Raw genomic sequence first — 19,152 nt, 5'->3', positions numbered from 1 at the left:
ATCACCCTATAAAAAGGAAAAGACGCTAGCGTTTTTTGGGACTTACTAAAATTTTAAACAATTTTTTTAGGAACTCCTATCTAATCTATTGCACTTGTCTGAGGTGGCAAAGGCAAGTCTAGGTCAAGAGGTAACGTTCAGTAAAATCCGCATCTTAGTTATGTCCATTCACCAGAACGCAAAATCACTTGGCGTTATGGAGTAAAGTAATGCCAGAGTCTATCTCCTTCGCTAGTGAAGTTACGCCAGCAACCGTTGAATGTTCAGCAGCGTTAATCACTTCTCCCTTTAGTAAATTTGCCCCTAAATATCTTTTAATAATCTTACATTTGAATTTGAATGTTCCTTACTATGCTACCCCTAGTGCATTGTGCCTTGATACTGCAATCTATTTGTATTGTAACTAGAAAACATTTGTTTTGTTTTAACTAGAAAACAAATGTTTTTGGTAAAAAAAACATACACAAATATTTTAATATAAGGAAGCATATAAATGAATTTTAAAAGTAATGTAATTTTCTGTATATAGTATGTGTCTTGCAGAGTAAAACAAGTTCATACAAGTTGCATAGGACATGCAAAGCAGCTCTGTAACATATTCCACAGCAAAAACGGTTAAGATCAAGTATGGCAACAAAAAGGCAAGATGGATGTAGGACTGGAGGGCAAACTGCGACCACCATTCGACCACCATTCGATTGGTCTTTTTGAATTCAAAGTTTTTTTAACTTCGAACTTCGACCTTTGATAAATCTGCCCCTATATCACTGCAGAAATCATCAATCTGGAGCTAGACAAACGAGAGGGACACAAAGTTACAGTATGCAGACAGGTGAGAAGTTATAAGGGAGGACAATTCAGTCTTAAGTCCTTTGCCTTGCTCTAGACTGATGATTTCAGGGGAGAAGTATAGTATTGTGAATTTTTTATTGAGTATTGAGCAATTTTTCCCTATTCAATCTTTGGAGAGGTTACATTGTTTATATGCCCTTTTCATCTGATATTGTTCTTTTAATATATTTGTTGTTTGCCCTCAAGCCCTACATCCATCTTGCTTTTTTTCTTAGGCTAACCTCCAACTGCAATTTCTGCTATTTATTTCTTTTGCCCTTAACATATTCAAAATGGATTTTGGGAGTACTGTTTTTTCATGTCCAACGATAAAAAAAAAACAAATAATAGGAATAAGACACAAGTTATAGGGAAATAAATCCATTTTATAAGTAGGGTAGGTATTAGAACACCATATTCATTCTCGTATATATCTCTTATCTATTTGCCTGGTTGCTCTTAAAAGGAACATTGAAAACACATCCCTTAAAGGAGAAGGAAAGGTTAAAACTAGGTAAGCCTTATCAGAAAGGTCCATCTAAATATACCAGTAAACCCCCAAAGTAATGTTGCTCTGAGTCCCCTGTCAAAAGAAACACTGCATTTCTTTCCTTCTATTGTGTACTCATGGGCTTCTGTATCAGACTTCCTGCCTTCAGCTTAAACCTCATTGCCCTGGGCAAGAGCATGCTCAGTTTGCTCCTCTCCCCCCCCCCCCTTCTCTGCTGTAATCTGAGCCCAGAGCAGGGAGAGACTCAGGCAGGAAGTGATGTCACACCACATTAATACTACAGCTCCTATTCTAAACAAACAGAGAGTTTCTAGAGCTTTTTTCTCAGGTATGGTAAAATATTCTACAGAATAAATATAGCATTCTAGCTTGCACTATTGCAGCTAATCTTTTGGCAATAAAATGCCTCCATAGCTTTCCTTCTCCTTTAAATACAGGGAAAATGCATCTAATTGCACATTTGGCATGACAATAGCAGAACACTTGCTTAGATTAGTGCTCTTATTTTAATCAAAAGGAATAGTTATCTATGTGTGTACTTGAAGCCGTTACTTGCCAGAATAGGACTAAAGCACCCTCTGCAGAATGGAACATGCACACTGCAAGTGACTTTGAAGTCTGTAACCCTGGCCTCTATTTGGTTCATATATCTTCCACAGAAAGCAGTGTACTGTATCCTTATTACAAAAATAGGAAGCTTTCCCATGTATTCTCTGTTCATATTCTACAATAAAAATACACCCATATCAGGATAAAACACATTTATGTGCTGCAACATTTTCATTCCTTGGATAAACTAGAAATAAGTTGCTAAATACACGAAAACATATATTTTTTAAACATATTTTTTTAAATAGTTCAGGTGCCAGAAATCAAGGGAAATGAATTCAGAACAACCTTATTTCCTATAACCTATTATGTAAGAAGCAAGTCTGACCAAAATTGTTGGGCAGAAGATTAATTTCAAAGTCAGAAGTGTCAATGAAAAACTAAATTGCTTAATTAACTCCTGTCATTATTATATGTATTAAAAATAACTATTCCAGAGCAACCCCATATTATTTAATTAATGTCATTTTCAAAACTAGCTCCTGAGTAGTAGGTCAGTTTCCAGGCATTATTCACAATAAGGAATTAAACAGTAATAGAGATTTCATTCTGCGTGATTGTGTTATGGAATAATTGAGAGGCCACAATACTGACACGCACTGTAATTGTTTGTCATTTGTGTGATTCGCTCGGTTAAAATGCAGTATTGGAGGTTAGTAGAAAACCTGTTTAAATTGTTGATTTCTCCTTTTGTAGAAAACATGTTTATGTGCATTAAAAACAATCCTTAATGCAATAACTTACCATACAACACCGAATATATCTGAAACCTACGCCGTACAATTGTTAAGAATTTGTTCATAATGACATCTTTTCAGCTGCAATTTTGGAGCAATTTGGCTTGGAAGAGGTCATTTTGACCTACCTTAAAATATACAACAACATTTCAAATTTGGAATTGAGGCTCATAGGCTCATACTTTACTAAAGTACAATACATAATGATGGTGTCTTGCAATAGAAATAGTGCCAGTTTTATTTTACATATGTTTTTGGCTATTATCTTACCATTATCATTATCATACCATTATCATACCCATGTAAGCAGTTTTGAAAGGCTTAATTAAGTCCAGCATGAATTTTTTTTTCTAGCCACAACAAAAAGCACATGTATGAGTCTAACTGGAGTTTCCGGAAGGGCAGCAACCAGGGGCTTGCAGATGGTATCTAAAGGAACCTATCAGTGGGTCTTCAAATTTTTTTCATAGAGGAAAAAATAGGTTTCTGATTCCACCCTTGGTTTGGAAGGCAGCATTTATATGTTTAACCATCCTCTTTAACAATAAAGTACTGCATATTTGATGCCATTTTGTATCTTAACAATGCACATAAAAAATAATGTATTTTCATATAAATAATGAGATATGTTTGATGGTCCAAGAGCCTTTGTAAGGAAGAAGAACTGTGATTATATTTTTAAAAAAATGCATTTGCTTTGATTTAAACACTGTTTTCAAACATTGGCTTCTAGGATTATTGGATCAAACATTGCCTATAGGGTAAGGAACAATCTGCAAGCATCGTTAGATACACCTTTATAGTTAGGAAATGTCCTGCAACAGAAATATACTTGTATGTTAGGGGGTTATTTAGTAAACTCCAAATGCAAAAATCACGAAAAATTTGGACTTTTAAAAAAATCACACATTTTTCTGAATTTATTAAACCCCGAGGATGGAAAAGTCTGAATCAGAAAATCTCAGACCTGTCAAGGTTTCATATAAGTCAATGGGAGAAGTACCAATGATTTTTTGATGTGCACTGGGTTTTGTGCAATACCCAGAAGTTTTCTGAGTTTTTGGGAAAAAATCTGAGTTTTCAGGTGAAAAATTAAAAAAAAACGTGAAAATCTGATTTTTTGGGAAAATGCAATAATAAATAAGCGTAAAAAACCTGAGCGGATTTGAACGGAGTTTGTAGCAGAAAATATTGATATAAATTCAGATTTTTATAAATAACCCCCTTAAAGGGATACTGTCATGGGAAAACGTGTTTTTTTTCTAAATGCATCAGTTAATAGTGCTGATCCAGCAGGATACTGCACTTAAATCCATTTTTCAAAAGAGCAAACTGATTTTTTTTATATTTAATTATGAAAGCTGACATGAGGCTATACATATTGTCAGTTTCCCAGCTACCCCTAGTCATGTGACTTGTGCTCTCATACATTTTAGTCACTCTTTGCTGCTATACTGCAAGTTGGAGTGATATCAACCCCCCCCCCTCAGCAGCCTAACAAAAGAACAATGGGAAGGCAACTAGATAGCAGCTACCTCCCTAACACAAGATAAGAGCTCCCTGGTAGATCTAAAAACAACACTCAATAGTAAAAGCCAAGTCCCACTGAGACTCCTTCAGTTACATTAAGTAGGAGACATAACAGCATTCCAGAAAGTAGTTCCATCCTAAAGTGCAGGCACAAATCACATGACTGGGGCAGCTGGGAAATTGACAATATGTCTAGCCCCATGTCAGATTTGAAAATTGAATATAAAAAAATCTGTTTGCTCTTTTGAGAATTGGATTTCAGTGCAGAAGTCTGCTGAGCAGCACTATTAACTGATGTGATTTGAAAAAAACATGTTTTCCCATGACAGTATCCCTTTAATGTCAGATTATTCAGTACACCAATAAGAATTAATAGATCCAAATATTGACAAGGGCGCTAAAAGGAAATGATGAAAGGCTATGGCATTTTAATGCATCTATTGCTCTGTAATCTGTCTGTACTGGGCTCTGCTGTTGTCTATTTAGTTCCTTGACCTTACTACAGTAAGTTTATTCTGCTGTCTGTGACACAGCTTCCTTTCACACTAGTTTATTTACATCTTTATATGCATTATTACTCTCTAACCTCTGCCACTCATTACCTTGACCTGCTTCTGTTTGCCATGTATCCTTGTGTAAATACAAAAACAAACCTAGTACATACTATGACTAAGACACTGCTGTAAACTGAATACACTCAGTTCATACAAAGAACAAATGGTCATATCTTTAGCATTCAATTTCTAGATGTGTGTAGCCTTAATTAAATAAAATATGTACCTTTTGATATATATAAGTAATGATGAGGAAAGAAAGTGTTGAGAACCTTCTGCCTTGGCATTTCCTCTGTCAATCACAATCACCTTTTATTTCTTTACAGGTTGTCCATGATTTTCTTTCCTATATTGCCTCTAGATAAAAATTTGTTCTGCCTAAATAAAATCACACATTCTTTATTGCATCCCTTCCTCACTGTGCCTCATCACTCCATCACTCCAAAATAGCTCTATTATAAACTCTGATAGTCTTGTTTAACATGCTAGTGCCATGGTTTAAAATATCACCTTTAATATATTGAGCTACTTTTCACCATCATCCCAACATTTTACATCTCCTTGACTTCTCACACAGGGGCAAATTCACTAAGCGCCGAAGCGCCGAACGCTAGCGTTAATTCGCTAGCGTTTGGCATTTTCGTTACTGCGCAAATTCACTAACGAACGCTGGCGTAGTTTCGCTAGTGTTACTTCGCACCCTTACGCCAGGCAAATTTTCGCTAGCGACGTAACTACGCAAATTCACTAACTTGCGCAGTGTACTGAACGCTACCTTTTACGCTAGACTTCCTTCACCACCTTAGACCTGGCGAAGCGCAATAGAGTAAATAGGGATTGTTTCAAAAAAAGTAAAAAAAAACGCTGGCGTGTTTTCTACATGATGGGTGATAGGCTGAAAAAGATCGAAAATTTTTTTGGGGCTCCCCTCCTTCCCCCCTACATTTCCTGACTCATGGCAACTTACCTAGACAGTGGGCACATGTGTAGGGCAAAATACAATTTTTATTTGATGATTTGAAGGTTTTCTTGGCATTTGTATTGCTGATACGTATTCCTCCATTGAAATTTGAATTTGGCTCCGTATGCAAATTAGCCTTCGCTAGCGTAACTTCGCTTTACATAGCGAATCAACGCTAGCGCAACTTCGCAACCTTACGCTACCCCTGAGCGCAACTTCGGATTTTAGTGAATTTGCGGAGCGCTGGCGAAACTACGCCTGGCGAAGTGTGACGAAGTTGCGCCTGGCGCAACTTCGATTCTTAGTGAATTTGCCCCACAGTCTCTACAGTCTCATTCCCTGTTTCCACACAAAAAGTTGTGTTCGTTGCTCACTTCTATACCAGTCTTGCATCCATATTCTTGATTCTTAATGATTATGCGTTCAAGATATTTGCCTTTTCCTTGATTACCATTCTTACCTTTTTCTCTCATGGTAAATGCCATTTGAAAACTGGCTTCCTAGATTTCACTTTATATCTTGTTCATGTCAGGTGTAAAGCTATCAATTGTCATCCTTGTCTCAAGTGCTACTAATGCCTCTACTCCATATAACATCTCAAGTGCTAGCTTCTCATATTGGCCCCTTCTTGTCTATTATTTATTTCATAAGCTACTGGTCTCTTGGTTTGCAAGCAGCAGACTTCACAGAATGGCTCAGGACCTGGATAGCTGACTGTCACTAAAGATGGTTCTCATTATTTTCTCTTCTGCATTTCATCAAAGCTATATCAGAACAACATATAAACATATATATTTGTTGCCAGGCATTCTATGGATTTTTACTCTACTGCTACATGTTCTTAGTGGGATAATGTTGCCATTCCTTTATCTTTCCTTGTGAAATTAAGAATCAAGGAAACCTTAATTGTCCCAATATTTCTGTCTTTACCTATTTACAAGACAAATTCCAATTCTATTTTATTTTTAGCTTTCCTCCTTACACAATCACTCAAACTCCAGTGCAGAACATAGTTGCATTTGGAGTAGTTTTGAAAAGCATAAACCCAGATAGCTTTACAGGCTTCATGGTTTCTTTGTGAGACCAGTAAAAGGGGAGATTGTATTCCCTGTTTAGCAGAAGGGGGCACTTCACAGTGGCCCAAAATAGATTTAATGACTGCGTGTTCGTTTATACTACCTTACTTGGGATTTGAAACTTTAGCATATTAAACTCTTACTGACAACATTTAGATGAGAGGAAATGTTATAATTTTCTTGGGTAGCAAATGTATTGATGCAACTGGAACAGTTATTTTCACTTTTTAATTTAAATTCATTCATTTTTTCCCTTTAAAAATTCCTAAAGTATTTGTTTTTTTCCAGTCATTATTCTTTTAATTATGCAGAGCCTAATGTTCAGCAGTCTCATTGGCATTTATTTCTAAGGGAACATTGACTAGCTGCCTGAAATACTCAGCCTGCATAAGTGGACTATGTATGTCAGAGGCCAATAAGGAATGAACCAACACTTAAAAAAGAATACCTCAGTTCAACCAAATACTCCAACTCCATTAGCTGTAAGGCTGCTGTCTTAAGGGAAACAAAAATAGGATAGGAAAGGTTAGAGTTGGGGCCCTCTCCTAGAAACTACTTGGTCTACTGTATGCTCAAACTTTTAAATATAAAAACTTGTGGTTTTCCTTGTTACACATGAAGAAGTGAACTGAAACCTGGGATCTGATACATGAAGAGAAACACATGAACATATTCTAACAGGCCATGTCCAGAGAATGAAGCTTAATAACATCAGTAGGCTTTCAACAGACTTTGCCTGGAATTTCAAATCCAAAACAGACTTGGAGTCAATCCCCAGGAATCTTAAATCTGAAATTAATGGTGTTCCTACCACCTGCCTGTTAAACGTGAGTCACCAAAGGTTAAAAGGTAATTTTAAAAGGTGAAAAGAGTTAATTGTAGTAACCTAACTGCTTTACCACAACAGGATGGAGTGAAGAGTGTAAGGTGAGCTCTCCTAAACACATGCAATATATGCTTTTTTTGTATGGTCTTCCAGAGTAAATCAGTGTAAATCTAGCGTATATAGGATAATCATCAGAGGGAACTATTTCTAAGCATCTCTGGGTGAGGTTCATAAGGCTCCCAGTGTAACTTATGCGAATATGTTTTTGTAACTAAATCATTCAACTTAAACTTAAATCTATGGTGTATATATCCCATTGAAGGTCATGATGTTTACATATAAGGAGGTATTAGGGTTCTTAGTTTGTCTTTATTTATTTGTTTAAAGGGAACCTGTCACCCAGACATAAAAAACTGTATCATAAAAGTTGTTTTCAAAGTAAATATGAAACAGAAATTCTTTTATTAAAATATCCATGACTGTTAAAAATGTATTCAAAAAGCTCTGCTGTCAATCAAATATTGAATTTTCTGTCTCTATGCCTCATAGAGGTGGAGTAGGCATTAACTTTCATTTTCCTCACATTTACTTTTCCTCCTTCAATGTCTATAATTGTGTAGGCATGGGAATCAGGTCCCCCCATTCTGGCGCATAAACAGAATTTTGGCATGATGCAAGGCTTACCCCACAAAATAGCATCTGCCTGCTTGCTGTGATTGGGAATTACAAAAGGGAAGGCAACAAAGATTGAAATATTTTATATAGTGCAATTAAAGTTTATTTTGCTTAACAAATACAATAGAAAATAATTTGAAATTGTTGCCTATGACAGGTCCCCTACAATAAATGTATTTATATGTTAAAGCTTTTGATTTGCGATGCTAAAACAACCCACTACCTTTAATGCAGCTGCATCCATTTGTAATGGATTGTTACCGTCATTTCAGTTTATTCGTCTCACATTAAGGTTTTTTTTCTTTTTTCAGTTTACAGTTTTTTAAAAAAAAAAAAAATTCTTGAAAAAAACAACAACTTGTTTTCAAGTTATTTTATTGATAAATAAGATAAAATTGTGGATGGAAGTTTGGTCGAAGTTGTTTGAAAAAATGAGAAAAATTAATGTTTAATAAATAACCCCCTTCTAGTATTCTTTTTAAGTTTTAGAAATTTTATTTTAACTTAATGTTGAAAATATACACACTGCATGGAAGGACAGCATAATTTGAATGTGTCTTAACTTAGGATGTGTCTTAAATTACATATTTGTAAGTTGTAAATAGTCATAAGTGTTGAAAGAAAGAAAATGCATAAAACTATGAAAATAATATTGCTATTGTTACTATTATTTGGTACTGAAGCACCAAGTATCGGCATAATGTATATCTTTTCTCCCATGTAAAAGATGTAAATCAGTTTAGTTGATACTGGTATTTATTTATTATATAAAGCATCAGTGTCAATGACAATGACTATAGTAGACTTTAAAAATGGTATCCTAAACAAATATGGTCCCAGTCTATATTGAAAGGAAAATAAGGCAGTCTCCATTTGCTCCAGAACAATATTAAAAAAAAAAACTTTGTGATATTTTAAACAAAACCAAAAACTATTGTGTTTTAAACTAGAATAAAAAGCAAACATAAAAATATATAAGAAAACAAATTTACACAAGTGGAGCTAATATATTAAACATTCTTTACAGATTGCTTCTGAAAACATACAACTTTCCAAAAGAATAACATTTTACTGCTCATGTAAATTTTGCTCAAATTGTTTGTATCAATCATGACGACTTTTACCTAAATAACATTTTTTTCCCAAATAATTTATTTAGACGCCAAAATACAGTGGTCCCCAACCAGTGGCTTGCGAGCAATCCCTTGGATGTGGCCTTAAACAAAGTTCAAAGTTCTTGTTTTAGAAATTTCAGGTTTGGAGGCAAGTTTTAATAACATAAAAACCTGTTGATTAGACTGGGCATGTGTATATGGTCAGTGACCGAACCTTATAGATGGGGATCCATTGTAGCACTGCAGAGTGATCAACAAATCAGTGTATTCTAGATCTTTCTTGCAAGTCTGTGTAATCTGACCATAAAATAAGTGAAATAAAATAGTTTATTAAAAACAACTTGCCACATGGACGTATACATAAAACACAAATAAAACACTAAGGGGCATATTTATCAAGGGTCGATTTTGGGGTTTAGGGGAGTTTATAAAATCTTCCATAAACCTGATTTTCGAGTTAAAAACGATCGAAATTTATATATAAAAAAAAAATCCAATTTTTTCAATTCGGGTGAATAGGATCGGCTGGCAAACTCGAATCAAATTCAAATGAAATTTGAATCGAATTTTAATCAAATTCGATTCAAGTTTTTTGATTTTCAGGATGCCACTAAACAACTCCAAATTGATTCCAGGACATCCCCCATAGGCTAAAACAGCAATTCAGCAGCTTTAAAGTGACCAGCTTGCAGCCCTCCAGTGGTTCAACTATTACCATCCTCCCTCCTAGATAGAATAAAGTAGAGGCATGCTGGGAGAATTTCAACAACATAGAAGGCTACAGAATTTCACACCCCCAAGGCTCCTTTCATTGCCAGGGCTTCCCCGTCTCTTAATAATAGCCCTGCTTTTAACATATTCTTTCTTGTAACACATCAGTGTTCAGCATATTACTTTGCTCTCATTGTATTTTAGAGTGTATACTTATTTGTGTCCTGTTACTTGTGGAAACATATGCACACGCATTGTGTCTCTGATCCCCACACAAAACATATCAGACCACATCACTCAGATGCTGAGTTTTTTTCCCCACAACAGGTGGCGTGTGCTCCACCCTTATGCACAGACGGGCTTGGCTGAAGCAGCTGCCAAGGATCTGCTGATTCTGTCATCCCACTCAAATGCCAAAACAGTTACTTAGAATGTTCCACTGAGTATTAAGGTTCTCAAAAAACAGATATTGCAGAAGGGGGGTGTTTTGGTGTCTCCATAATGTGAAAAAAAACTGGTGCAAATAGTGTACTTGGTACAGAGAGATCGTCTATACTTGTATACTTGTTAACGTAATGCTATTTTTGACGTAATGCAGCGATATTATGATAATGTGTTGTGGGCATGAGGTTTCTTTGCACTTTTATGTAGGAAAACAGGTATAATTAGCTTGAACTGAACTGACCTCTTTCTCTCAACCACTGGAGTAACATTTAGAATATATTGATGACAATTTGAACCCATAAAAAGTGATTGGGATTAAATGATGTACCTCAAGCAATTGTTTTCAATACAATGTAACATCCCAGCACGGGGCCATTTTTCATGTATTTAAAACACATTTTAATATTTATTTTAATCATGACATTTCCATATAAATGCATCTTTCATATCCCATTCATGTATACATATGTATATACATACGTATAAATGGACCCTACTCTTTTTTTTGGTTTGAAGTTTAGTGTTTCTATTACTTTGTACTTCTGTGTTATTCCATGTTGCTAATGTTATCTTGGTTCACCTTGCACATGAGGAGGAAGAGGAACAGACTCTCGGAAACATTTTGTACTGTACTTTTGTCAAGCCAGTGTTTATTCATTAAGCCGCACATTAGTGGAAATGTAACCTGCGACCATTGAACATGTTTCCATTTTATCAATGTTTTACTGAATTCACTTATTTTATCATTTTTCATTTCTCTCTTTCGTAATATCTAAAAAACAATATCTAGGTAATGAAACCGATGCGGACATTTTCAGCATTTCAAAATACTGATGTTTCAAAATTTGAAAAAAATAAAAATTAAGAAAAAGAAAGTCCCTACTTTGTATAAACAATTTGGTACAAGATGGCAACTCAACTCAGTTATGGTTTTAAAGGGCACCTGTCACCCCCACCAGAAGTGCGGGCTAATAGCCCTGGGGGAGCTCTAGGCTGCCTGTCTGGGATGGAGCCACTGTTTATTGTGGCTATGTTATATGGCATGCATGTGCATAATGATTGATTCTCCCTGCACGCTCATTATGCATCTTGCGTCAAACACGTGCATTATGAGTGAAAGCTTTGGTACAAATTCTCTGTTGTGGGCTAGCGCTCTGGGGGTGGGGGATACAATTTTCAAAGAACTGCTTTTCCCCCAGCTCTATTAGTCCCCTACCTCCAGGTGCACTTCAAGACTGTTCTCATAGAATGCCTAATGGGTGAGTATTTAAATATATTCTTGCTCAAACAGGATACCTATGACACGCCCCCTGGGAGCCACATTTAGAAGCTTTTTCTCGGGTATGAGTGCCCATGTTTATACTTTAGACATTCACAGAGTCAACTTGTTACAAAATATATATAAAAAACATTCTATATATTCAACAAATATATTAACAGCAACATTCATTTGCAATTCTTATACTATCCCCTACAATGAGTGGCTTATCTGCTTGAAGTTTTTGTCCTTGGGGGAGTGAAAGGATATGAATAGTGATGGGCGAATTTGTCCCGTTTTGCTTCACCATGAATTTCGCAAATTTCCAGCGAAATTCATAAAACAGGCGAAAAATTCACAAAACTTGGCAACGCCGACATCAAAATGGGTTCCCGGCGGCAACTTTTGAAGTCAATGGGCATCCATTAATCATCATCAGCATCTAAATTGACACCGGCATAGATTCCGTCGCCAGAATCAAAAAACATGCAAATTCGCAGCAAATTTGCACCTGGCGAATAAATTTGCCCATCACTAGATATTGAAATGACTGTTCTACATTATAAGTGCAATGGCTAACATTTTTAGTAGCAGTACCACCAATTCCCTTTTCTAAGGCCATGGGTGCAGAGAATACGCCTGACATTTACCCCCATTTGTAATAAGAGTAGCAGTAACCCATAGCAACCAATCGGGTTTGTTTTTAATCATGTAACCCTTACATTCTAGCTGCTGATTGCTATTGGTTACTGCTCCTGAGCAAAATTAAGGATATTTGAAAAATATATTGGGAAAATAATAGAATTTAAATATGCACGGAATTCCTGAAAAGGGAAAAGAAGTCTACGTGAACTAAAGAAAAGAATGCCTGTAAGTCTGCAGGGCACAGGCTATATAGGTCTATTTGAGTTTCTAAGTCCAAGCTAAATATGAGTCCTGAAAATATCAGCAATGTCCACAATCCTTATCCGGCTCACACTTGTATCCCCTCAAGTCCGAAATCACAGTATAAAAAGAGCCAGCGCCATAGGCACAGGAACGACAAACAGAGAAAGCATATAGTGTAATATTGAAACAATACAGTATATGCTTTCTCTGTTTGTCGTTCCTGTGCCTATGGCGCTGGCTCTTTTTTTCTAGATACTGCTATTTGAGTTTCTATTCTGGAAACCAGGGTCATGTGAAAATTGATACAGCAATGACATGGCCTTGACCAACGTCTTATGTCCTTGTCTGTGCCAAGAATCTGCTACTAACATGTTACATATTATTATAATGCCTTTTGGTGGCTTTTCTGGAATGGCATTAGGAGATTAAAATGATTAGTACATATCTTTGCCTATTTTCACTCTAATATTGGACCTGTTTGACATTTGTTGTTTTTTTTTCCATACAAGTATTTCCATGATACATAAAGTATAGAAATGTAACTGAGGGGCTGTTTTAACATAGAGCAATCTGTTCAATACCAGCTAACATACCAGTTGTTCCAATATGGTAGACATCGCTGAAGTGTTAATTCTAAGTGTGAACAGCCTGACCTTTTGGAAAGTTGGAAAAATTTTATTCTGTACTCCAAAACACAGGCTTAAAATAAAAGTGCATCTTTTTATAGCTTCTCGGTCTAAAACCCGCAACTGGGAGGTGTAAGAAATGTAAATCTTAGATTTTACTGAGCTACAAAGCAGACCACTGTTCTAACATAACTATAAAGAATACATTTTCTTCCTAGTGTTCTTCCTTGTTCTACTGTTATATAGGAATTTTCCCATGTATCCAATGTATTCATATTATATGTTATATTATAAAATACAATACTGGCATGTAGGAGTATAGGATGACATGTTGGTTCTGAATACATTTAAAATGAAGAGGTCAGATATGTTGCAACCACAAGAGGGTTTCCTTACTCAGTACAAACAAATGTCCAAAATGAAATAGTCAATGTGAACACAGATACTGTATATGTCCTGCTTCTGAAACATCTGTGTTAAGTAACACAGTTGGGAAAAAAAAAATCACATTTTAAGAAATGTTTCAATAATTGTGAACTATTTTATAATAGCTCGGTGTAGGAATAATCTCTCACTATAAGAAATCCTGACATTAGTTCAGCATAAAAGAAATACAGGACCAAAACACATATTGTGTACTGTATATAAGGGTTTCCACCTTTGGAGGCTGCATGGTCTGGGCAGGGGGGCGGGCCTGTGATGTTGTGGGTTGGACTGAGTGATACCACAGGGCGGGGCTATGACATGGCGATCAGTGATTGGACGATAATTTTCACTGCATCAATCTAGGAGAATCCTCTTGAGGATTCTGGACAATATTATGTCCCATACCTGTTTTTCTTTCTCAGCTTAGGAAGAAACATTATTGTATAACTCTCATTAATACATATATTCTCTGCAATAGGTCATCGGCTGGAGGAACATACAGCCCAAACATAGGTGTAATAAAGGGTTAAAACCAAGCCATTATACACCTTCAGTGTCAAACGATAGATTTATATTAATACAGTAGCCTTCTACATAGCTGGTAAATTAGGAACTAGTGATGGGCAAATAAAATTGGCAGCGAATTTCCGTGTGCGAGTGTCGGAAAAGTAGCTTGTGTCAAAATCGTTGTGCGTCAACACTATTCGGACGCCCATTGACTTTAACACTGGTGTCGAAATTTATAAAAAAAATTGCCATTTCACAAAATTCGCTGAAAATTTGTGAATTTTTTTTGTTTAAGTTTCCAGCAATTTCAACCCAGGTTACAGTATATACAATAGCTCTCTGATCGTAATCTGTGCGGAAACCATCAGACACTTGTTGAGCGGAGGCATGTGCAGCTGCTGTAGTGCTGTATATTCCATTTATATGGAAAAGTACAGTGGCGCAGAGACTCTAAATCTTACCCATAGTCTCAAGCAAGTGTTTTTATTTTTTAACATACCATAACATTTAACATTACATAACATAACTTATTTCTAATGAAAAGTATGCAAGACTTGGATTGATTCACTATTCCATTCATTGTGTAATGAGAAAAAAAACAATTAATACTAAAATGTTTCAGTAAACAAAATATCACATTATCGAATATCTAGCGATAAGCAAAATTATTTTAGAGAATCTTGAAATTCTATAAATACCAGGTTTGGCTCTTTGCTATTGTTTCTCTAGTTTAGGGAAAAGTTTTGGTACCTTAGCGAGAAAAACAGGTTTTATGTTGTGAAAAATAAAGTAAACGGTATCAGTGGAACTTTTTATCAAATCAAATGTACCAGCAGCTCAGTCATCTGAACATATAGTAATAGAATTCAATCATCCCCCTCCCCTTTTGATTGTGCAGGACTATAAAGGAAATGAGCTTGGAATATATAGCAGGGGAGAAAGTTGTCATACTCCTAAATCATATATATCTAAATATATATTTACAGAAAAAGGAAACTTTCCTCAATAACAGGTCTCTGTATTAGAAATAAATAACTTGTTGCCTTTTAAAGGAGAAGGAAAGGTTAAAACTAAGTAAGCCTTATCAGAAAGGTCCATCTAAATATACCAGTAAACCCCCAAAGTAATGCTGCTCTGAGTCCTCTGTCAAAAGAAACACAGCATTTCTGTCCTTCTATTGTGTACTCATGGGCTTCTGTATCAGACTTCCTGCCTTCAGCTTAAACCTCATTGCCCTGGGCAAGAGCATGCTCAGTTTGCTCCTCTCCCCCCACCCCTCCCTTCTCTACTGTAATCTGAGCCCAGAGCAGGGAGAGACTCAGGCAGGAAGTGATGTCACACCACATTAATACTGCAGCTCCTATTCTAAACAAACAGAGAGTTTCTAGAGCTTTTTACTCAGGTATGGTAAAATATTTTACAGAATAAATATAGCATTCTAGCTTGCACTATTGCAGCTAATCTATTGGCAATAAAATGCCTCCGTAGCTTTCCTTCTCCTTTAAAATGAAAGTAAGCCAAAACAAATCTATCTCGAATACTGCTGTCATAAGCGTTTTGTATATATGGATATAGAAAGTGGAGAAAAGAAATATACAGAATAAAGTTGGACGCGTTAGCTTCACTACAAATACAGACATAGTCGTACTGTATCATGTTGTTTTTTTCTAAATAACACTGGCTACATGTATATAGTTGAAAGTTATTGCACACAGATTCCCTACTGCAAACTTCCAACTGGTGTTGAACTAAAACCCTTATCGTCCTGTAACCTGAAGTTCAAAATCAGCTAGATGGCAGCTGGCTGGAAGTTCATTGCTTTCATGCAAGGCAAAGTTATCTCTAACCTTTACTGTTCCTTTAAATTCGTTAACACACTAAGCTGGTTATTGATCAAAATCCGACACTTTCTCACTATTTTCTGAAAAGCAATCTAACCATATCCGCATGGACTTTTACCCCTATTTATCTATACATTTTCAGGAAAATTTCTTGTGTGGGAAAAGACTAGATAAAATCGTGAAAAACATAGAATTTGTCTGCAAAAACTGAGATTTTTGTTGGATTTGATGCTTGAAAACTGTGGCTTTTTTCCATAATCACTAGTGATGGGCGAACTTCTTCCGTTTCGCTTCGCTGAAAAACGGATGAAAAATTTGTGAAAAAACATGAAAACGGAAAGTTCACTAAAAAATCGTGAAATTCTGAAGTTTTCACTCAAAAATCGTGAAATTTTAAGGTTTTTACTAAAAAATCGTGAAAACTGAAGGATTTCACAAAAAAAATCGAGAAATTTGAAGGGTTTTCATGAAAAAATCGTGAAAATTTGACATTTTCACGCAAAAAATCATGAAAATCGGAAATTGATGCCGGCGCGAAACGTGGAAATTCGCCGCAAATTAGTGCCAGGCAAATTTATTCGCCCATCACTAATTATCACCAGAAATCCACAAAAAAACACAAAATCTTCGGATTATTGAACAAAACCACAAAAACAGATCAGGATATCTTCTAATTGTAAACAGGGCATCTGCCATTGATTTCTACATGAGCTCAGCAGGTCAGAGTTGGAGTCATTTTTTATTCAGACTTTTAACACCATCAGACTTTAATAAATCACAAAAAAAAATGAGGTTTATTTCCCACAATAAAAGTGTTTTTTTCATAAAAGCCTGACTAGAAAAAAATGGGACTTTAATAAATAACTGCCATAGTATCAAAACAGCATCAACATTAGCACCCACATTTGTCACCTGAGCCACAGAATATGTCCTTTCTTGGGCACCCATCAGAAATGGGCATTTAGCAGTTATGAGAAGAATCCGTACTAAAACAGCTTTTCTGCGAGATTCTATTGAACCGAATATAATTATACTCTAAATATATTCTCATCTGGAGACTGCACTAATTCTAGATTATTTCTTGTTATATTCACTGACGAAATCCGTCATTAACATATGCAACAAAGGTTTCCTTATGGTTTCACGTCTATATTTAGCAGTGTATCACGCGTTAAGAATACATTCTATCTTTTGCCTTAAAAGACTTCATAAGTCTTCACAAGTTGTCTGTGTCTTTGTTCGCCATAATGTCGCCTGTTTGTGTGAATGCGTGTGTTTGTGTGTGCCTATATCCATATGATTTATATGTAAATATCCGTCTTTGAAGCTTAATGCAGGACAAGCAAACATAACTCAAACATTGCCCTTAAATATGAGCAAAACATCTGTGTTATTCTGATATAAACTAGAGAAAACAAACAGGCCTCTTAACTAGGAATACTTATTTTCCACTTGTTCAACTTTACTTGGCTCACTGGATTACAGTGTGAAGGGAAATCTGCAATTCGTCATTTGCTATTGTGGAAGATGGGTGACACCGTTTTGTTTTATCCTGACGAAGGTCCCAGCATTGCTTGTTTTCTTTTTGTATTTGTTTTCTAAATACGTTTCAAGCAATACTTAAATCCAGCCCAGACTGGATAAAGTCAAGCAGCAACAGCCAAAGTAGTCATGGGAAAATTTCTTTAATGTGGTATGCCATATTCTCTTCTTTATAATTAAACGATACCCCTCAAATAAATGCATAAAGTCATGTACTGCTATGATAGAAAAGTTGAAGTAGCAAAACAAGGACTATTACAGATATAATAAATGTCTCCCTCCCTTAGAGAATTCTTATATATTTCTAGCCAAAAATGTTATTCTGTAGAACTTCATTTCTAAAGCATCAATTGATCAGAAAACATGGAACACAAATCACACAGACTAAACCAAGAAAACATGGGGCTTCCCTGTATATCTCTTCATACACATTTCCAACATCCTATGGAAACAGCAAAAGCTAAGATTTCACCATAGAAAGTAGTTATTCAATTAGAAATTCAAAGCTTGATCTGACTCTAGAAATCCTTATTCCAGAACATCATTAATATATCGTATCACACAGACCTAAGGGTACAATCACTTATACAGCCACAGCCATCAAACTCTCCCAAAATTTGCCAAACATAAGAAATAGAAAAGAAAACTTACCAGTGCCCTACTTCTCCAGGAAGTTGCACCCTACAGCACCTGCTGAGGGTATTGTTGACCAAACTCTGACAGGTAAAAAAATTCCTGTACAATAAAGCCAGACCAGCTGGCTTTGAAGAGAAACCCCTAGTACGGGCTCTAGTTGCCTCACTCTCCTTCTAACATGAGGACAGTAGCTTTTTCCCCTTTAGCTGTTGACCTGTAAGAAACGAGATTCCAGAGCACAAGTGTCTGGCAGGCCCACATGCACCTGCTCTAGTCAGTCTGGGTTAAATATAGCTGTGAAAGGTATCGCTGTCAACCAGACCTTTGTCAGCGCTGGCATAAGAACACAAGATTATAGTCCCCCTCCAAACATATGCTTTAAACTAGCATGGATTTATAATTTCCACATTCCCCCTGTAAAAAAAAACTGAAAAAAAAAGATATTTTATAAACAAAACGCCTTTAGTATCTCCAGATTTATTTGTGAATTCCCACTGTTTATTTTATCAGTTAATATTATTGTCTTATAGAAGCAAGCTACATGCCTAACTATGGTTATCTCTTTTAAATGGCGGTGATCCACCTTATTTTATTAGCGTGGAGGGTGGGTTACCCATGACCCCTTTGTTCGCTCGTATTCATAAAATCAGAGGAGTGTCAAACATCTCGGAATGGGGTTATTAATCATAGACCCAAATTTAGAAACTGTGTTGTGTTGAGTTATTGAGTGTTGAGAGATTGTTGTGGATGTAGCCATACCAGCGAGCAAAGGAGGTCCCTTTGCAAAACTCTGAGTACATGCCTCGGACTCCTACGATGTTTTCAGGAAAAAGAAAGAAGAGCTGGCC

General features: G+C 36.1%; 1 protein-coding gene across 12 annotated transcripts in view; it reads right to left on the bottom strand.

Annotated features, from left to right (window-relative positions):
• Positions 1-18,484, bottom strand: part of mef2c.S (MADS box transcription enhancer factor 2, polypeptide C (myocyte enhancer factor 2C) S homeolog) — a 194,165-nt gene extending 175,681 nt beyond the window's left edge. For 5 of the 12 annotated variants that reach the window (XM_041580467.1, XM_018244374.2, XM_018244380.2 and 2 more), the window contains exon 1: positions 18,320-18,480. The gene's annotated coding sequence lies outside the window, so the exon portion shown is untranslated. Of the gene's footprint in view, positions 1-18,319 lie in introns of all 12 variants that reach the window. The other 7 variants (XM_041580474.1, XM_041580470.1, XM_041580473.1 and 4 more) reach the window with 4 other exon arrangements.
• Positions 18,485-19,152: the final 668 nt, after the last annotated feature.

The sequence above is a fragment of the Xenopus laevis genome, chromosome 1S (assembly GCF_017654675.1).
Source record: "Xenopus laevis strain J_2021 chromosome 1S, Xenopus_laevis_v10.1, whole genome shotgun sequence".
NCBI classification, from domain to species: Eukaryota; Metazoa; Chordata; class Amphibia; order Anura; family Pipidae; genus Xenopus; species Xenopus laevis.
Note: the sequence above shows the minus strand (reverse complement) of the source record. Positions and strands in the feature narration are given on the sequence as shown.